Source organism: Rhinatrema bivittatum, chromosome 6 (genome assembly GCF_901001135.1).
Source record: "Rhinatrema bivittatum chromosome 6, aRhiBiv1.1, whole genome shotgun sequence".
Lineage (NCBI taxonomy): Eukaryota > Metazoa > Chordata > Amphibia > Gymnophiona > Rhinatrematidae > Rhinatrema > Rhinatrema bivittatum.
Genome location: NC_042620.1, coordinates 99,539,547 through 99,545,546, shown reverse-complemented (window position 1 = coordinate 99,545,546; position 6,000 = coordinate 99,539,547). Strand labels below are relative to the sequence as shown.

General features: G+C 40.0%; 1 protein-coding gene across 1 annotated transcript in view; it reads left to right on the top strand.

Annotated features, from left to right (window-relative positions):
• The first annotated feature begins 3,845 nt into the window (after positions 1 to 3,845).
• Positions 3,846 to 6,000, top strand: part of LOC115093623 (sodium channel protein type 2 subunit alpha-like) — a 655,694-nt gene continuing 653,539 nt past the window's right edge. The window contains exon 1 of the mRNA XM_029605639.1: positions 3,846 to 3,986. The gene's annotated coding sequence lies outside the window, so the exon portion shown is untranslated. The remainder of the gene's footprint in view (positions 3,987 to 6,000) is intronic.

The following is a 6,000-nucleotide window of genomic DNA, read 5'->3' as shown; positions in this document are numbered from 1 at the left end:
CATGAGGTGAGAGACTGTAAAATCATCAGACAAGACCAGGTCTTGGTGTTAAAACAACAGTTTACTGATAAGTAATCATAAGTTAAAGTCCATTCTCCAGATCTGTGAATTTACATCTAACTGATGGTGCATTAATGATTTTCCTTTATAGGTATATTTAATGCACATACTCTCCCAGCAGCTATCCGGGAATCCTAGCGGAGGGGTCCCAACCTTACTGCAAAAATCTTACCTTAGTTCATCTTCTTCCACTTCCCATCCTGGTCCCTGGTGTGTGGAGAGCTGGTTGGGGTCACCTGATCCTGTTCTTCCATCTTTAGTTTATTGATATATTTCTGAAGGACTTCTTCCAAGGAAAAGTCAGTGGGATCAGGCTAGACTTAGCACCCAGTGGGGAAGAAAGAACCAAAAGCCTCCTCACTCTGTTCAAGTCCAAAAACATATTTCTTAAAGTTAAACTGGATAGATATTCTGCCCTCACTGTCTCTCACTGCAGGATCCATCATCACTGGTGCTTGCTTACCTAGCGTTTAGAGAAGGCTCTGGTCCCCTGGCGAAAGCCCTTTCACTCCAAAAGGGTATAAGGCATTTAAAAATCTCTCTTTCTGCAAATTAGTAGGAGAAGGATCCTCTGGCAGGGAGTATACAATAAGGTGCCACGTCTAAATGAAACTCCATTTGGGTGAGGCTGGGAGGCCTCACCAGAGTGTAAAAAACTTAAACACCCTTACTCTTCAACTGCTTCTTCAAACTGGTCCCAACATGTCTTAAAATGGCTGGGCTAAATAGTGTTCAAGCATCCAATCCAGACCATCCAGGTGGTAGGGACTGAGGGAGATGGATGGCTCATGATATTAAGATCTTTCAGTCAGGGACAGTGACATCTGATGGCCAGACCAGGGGGTCTGCCACACTCTTTAAAGAAAATATATGATATCTGAATATCTCAGCTCAGTCACATATGCATAACACAAAACAGAACTTCACATAATGCAGAAAAAGGTGACCACAAATTAGAAATGTGCAGTCAAAAACTGAAATGGAAATCATAAGAATTCATGCACTCTATGCAATACAATATTTGAGAAACAGAAACACATTTCCCCCTCAACCCCGCGTTCCTTACTCTCCTACTCTGTCTCCTATGCTTACTCACCCACCGCTCCCCTACTCAATCACCAAGTCACTGCTCTCCACCCCTGCATCTTTCTCTCCCCATCCACTCTTCTAGTCCCTGCTATCCTCCTTCCCCAATCTCTGAAGCCCCAATTGCCCGCCAACCTAATTCCTGAATCTGTGCTCTCTCCACCCCCCCAAGCTCTCCCCCTCGTTCCTAAACTCTCACTATATTCCCCCAGGTCTGTTTACCATCTGCCTTCACACCCAATCCCCATGTCCCCATTATCCACCTCCCCCAAATCCTGAGCTTCCACATAGTGCCCCAGTTCCCACCACATCCAATCCATCCAATCCTACTCCATCCAGGTACCCATTCTCCCCTCCTCACCTGGGGCTGCTCTCTGTCTCCTTGTTGTGGGGAATATAAACTTCAATACACGTCTTCAGCCCTTTTTGTTATCAGTCATTTTCAGTATTTGCATGTCAATGCAACAAACAAACACAAAAATTAATTACTCCTTCATTACCCTACATCCTCACTCTCCCTTCCAGGTCCCACAATTACCCCATCCCCACTCCCTCTAACCAATCTGAGTCCACTTCCTTTCAGTAACCAAGGAGGGGTTTAGAACTCATCCATCAAGTAAAGGGATCTAAATGTATGCAAATAGATTTCATGCATATTGCTTGTGATATCCAGAAAATCAGACCAGTAACACGTAAAAGACAGAAATGTGGACTGTGGGACTACAGACATCAAAGCACCCAGTGCAAAGAATGAAAGGGTCATACGGAAATCAAAGACGTTATATATATATATATATATATATATATATATATATATATATATATAAAAGAAACAAAACAAAAATGAATATCCAGAATAACCCTGTCCAGGGCTGATGCAAGAGTATTTGGTGCCCTTAGCGAACGTTTGGTCATTTTCTCAAGTCCCCCAACTTACTTATTGATGGCACCTCCAGCACAGTGCTCCCTCCTACCAGCAGCAGTAGCTCCAGCATAGTGCTCCCGTCTTTGGTGGTATTTGCTCTGACAAGGCAACCCTCTGGGCTCATGCTGGTGGGATTTTGCCGCTACCAAAATTTTGGCACCCTAGGCAACCGCCTAAGTTGCCTAATGGAAGCACTGGTCCTGACCCTACCTAATAAAAGCCAGTGTGTCTGTCTATCATGTCACCTGAGCCAGTATAGATGGTTTTGTCAATTAGGCTGAGTAGTGTGGGTACATATGAGTAGCATCAGTTTAATATGGATCCGTATAGATAAATACAGCATAGGTTCATATAAGTAACAGGCAACAATAATATAGAGCAAAATAAATTAGTATAGATACTTAGGTAGCACTAGTGTGCATAACATTAATTTGCACTAGATTAGGTATATCAGAAAGGAGCAGCTCTGGGTGTGCAGTGGTAGTGTGGAGATAGTGTAGTGCAAACCAGGATGGCCAGCATTAGTGTGGATGGCATTATTATTATTATTAGGTTTAGTGTATTAGAGAGGAACTGTTTTGGGGAAGGGGTCAGTGAGGTGGTATAGGTCAGTGTAGTGGATGCGGTGGGGGAGGGGGAGGAGGTGAGATCACTATTTTATGAGAGGATGTCAGCAAAGGCAGACCTAAACATACATCACTCATTCCCATGTTGATAAATTAATTGCTTTCAGCTTTCTACCTATTTCATCAAAATCTGACTCCTTCCTTATAACTTAAGGAAGTGCATGCAGGTGTGTGGTAAAACTGTGTGCTGAAATTCAGTGCTGTTTTCAACCCACGTGAAAATAAAAAATGCAATTCCGGAAGCAGTAAGCGAATGGTATGCTAATGCATCTGGAATTAAAAAAAGAACACAAACCCAAGGGGAATTTCTCTTAAAACAGGTCTTTGATTGAACTTGCACAATATAAAGCAGAAGTGACCTATTGTCTTTATATTATTGCAGTTGCAGATGTTCCATTCTTTTGCTCTTGTACTTGTTTTGTGCTTTTTTTTGTTTTTTATAGTATGAATGTATAACTATATATTACTTAGTGCCTTTGGCTTAAGAAATTAACACATTTAAATAAAGAAACAAACAAGATCTGGTGTTGCAGGAAGGGAAAAGTATGAGACAGAAGAGAATGCACCCTCCCCTCTCTCACTACTGGTCCCAGTAGCAAAAGTATGGCTTCTTCCTATAGATGAATATTAGCCCTGGAAACATTCTACCTTTGACAAGGGGTTATGTTTCCAGTGCTAAGAAAATATGAGTTAAGCCAGATTGCATTGGGTGGCAGGGGGGAGGTTTGTGAAGGGGAGAGGGAGGAGTAATAGCTAATGCCATTATTAAAATGAGATTTACATGACCGGGTGCTAACCTGTATGCATATTGTTGTGTGCACAGTTTTTGTGCACAAATCTCCTTGCTGCATCTGCAGTAAAGTTTGTACTAAAAAAAATACGCCTATAGCTGAGGGCTAAACTATGCAGTTTGTTGAATGCACCTTATTACATCAGCCCCACAGGTTGGCAATAATATGAAACTGTTTGGACCAAGGATGTTACTTTTTAACAATTTTTTTTGCCAGTAGATGGCGCTGTCATGTAAGGTGGTGCCTGGCCTTTTCAAGCTGCTTCAGAATTTGTATTAGTAGCCAGAGTGAAGCTCAGTATAGGGAACAGGGGCAGAAATGGAGAGGATTCTGAAGCGATCTCTTTGTTTTTTTTCAGTCACAAAGGATTAACTGTTAATGCTTTGTCAGCTTTTGTGGTCAGAAATCTGAATATCTACAGTGGGAGCAATGTTATAATCTTATAATTTCTGGAGGCTGATCTCTTACGCTATGATTTGTGCAGTGATTCTCCTTCAGGTAAGCCTGCGGGACATTTCATCATAGGAATCTAGGGTTTTTTGATTATCTGTGCCGATTCTCAGGTTTTGAATTCATGTGGAAACGCACCACTTGCAGGTGCAACATGGAATGTAGAATCCACTCCCATAATTTAGAATTGGAAGATTTTCTTTTCTTAATGTGATAACCTGACATCGGGTGTCTGTCGTCAAGCATTGCTGCATTTTGATGCAGTGTGTTGGGAGGGGGAGGAGGAGCAGAAAGGGGGGCATTGGCCTAACATTTTTATTCATTTTTGCTTCTTCATTTTGTTTGCTTTTGATTATAGTCGAAATGTATATTTTCTTGACTGTCAGCTAGAAGTTTTACATCTCTCCATTGGAGGTCATATCACATTAGTTCAATGTGCGTATCAGCGACCAATGTGCAAAATAAAAATAGTAAGTTTAAAAACATTGAGAAGACAAGATCCTCATTGCACAGATGCCTAGCTGTGCTATGTCATCTTGCAATAGAAGCTGCTCTTTCCATTGATCAATTGCTGCTTCTTATTTCTTTAGGATGCTCCACTTTTTCTCTGTTTTGTGGGTTTGTTTCTGGAAACTGGCTTTTTTTTTGTTGTTGTTGTTTTAAATACTATGGTGGTTTATTTCTATCCTTAATGATGTAGTGGACAGCAAGATACCATATTTCCTAGGCTGATATGCAAGGACATTGTCTGAAAAAATGAATTCAAAAGCTTGTAATGTGCCGAAAAGATTTGTTAAGGAATTTTAACACTTAACTCCCCCCCGCCGCCGAAAAAAAATGTGTTAATTAGAAAACCGTGGTTCTTAATACCACATCGTAAAAGATCATAGTTAAACTGAGAATTTCCCAGCCTGATCAGTGGAGATCCCCACCCCCATTAATTAACTAGAATGGACCACATTGTGCCATTAGAGTTCATTGTGGATTTTCTTTTCTTCTTAACCACATTGGTTTTGTTTTTTTTGTTCAGCCTGCAAAAAAATCTATGACTCTTGCAAATCCGAAGGTAGAACCTCACAGCCATTTTTTTTTTATTTTTTTTTGCTTTGTAATTAACCAATATGTACAAAAGGAATCTTGCCGGGGGCCTTTTTATCAATTGTAGAATTTTCTCTTCTCATAAACCGAAAGAAATAAATGTTTTATTTAAATTCAACATCATGTCATCTTCCATTAAAATGGACCAGGCAAATATCAGTATTATTTCCATTCTGACAGGAAATCCTTTAGATGGCAGTATACGAGCTATATACAAACATCTCTAAATTTAAATAGTAGTAGTATAGTTTCCGATAAAGAATTAATGTGGGGGAAATTGAGTATTCTCTAATGTTTTCCAGACTTGACTTTTAAAACCAGCAGAAGCCCAGACATACTGATTCACACACATTCAATTAGAGCAATACGCATACTGCAAATGGTTTGCTTCTGTACTAAATGACTTCCAATTCATTACATATTTGTTTGCTACACTTTATATTAAGATGCTCTTTTCAGAGAATTTACAGAACATTAATTAACAGAATATTTTGTAGATGTGTAAATCATGGAAAAACCCATAAGTAGCACAGGCACCTTATAGTGGAGGAATGACCCAGTGGTTAAAGCAGCAGGCTAAGAATTAGGGAAGGCAGGGTTCAAATCCAGCTGACACTCCTTGTGACCTTGGGCAAGTCATTTCACCCTCAATTGCCTCACATATAAACTTAGTGCCAGATTTATTAAGGTTCTTCTCCCATTTTGTGACTATGGGAAAAATGATTAGTAAATAGGCCCTTTAGCTTGTAAGCCTTCTAGGGCAGGGAAAATATCTATTTTACCCAAATGTAATGTGCCTTGAGATATCAATGAAAACATTTGACCTAAATAGAAATAAATGATGCATATATTGGGGTTTTAAAAGAAAATGCAATTTTTCTACATTGTCTAATTATGGCAATGGGTTACAGAATCTGACTGGAGAACCTGAGAGGGGAACAGCTACTATAATGTTAATGATAAA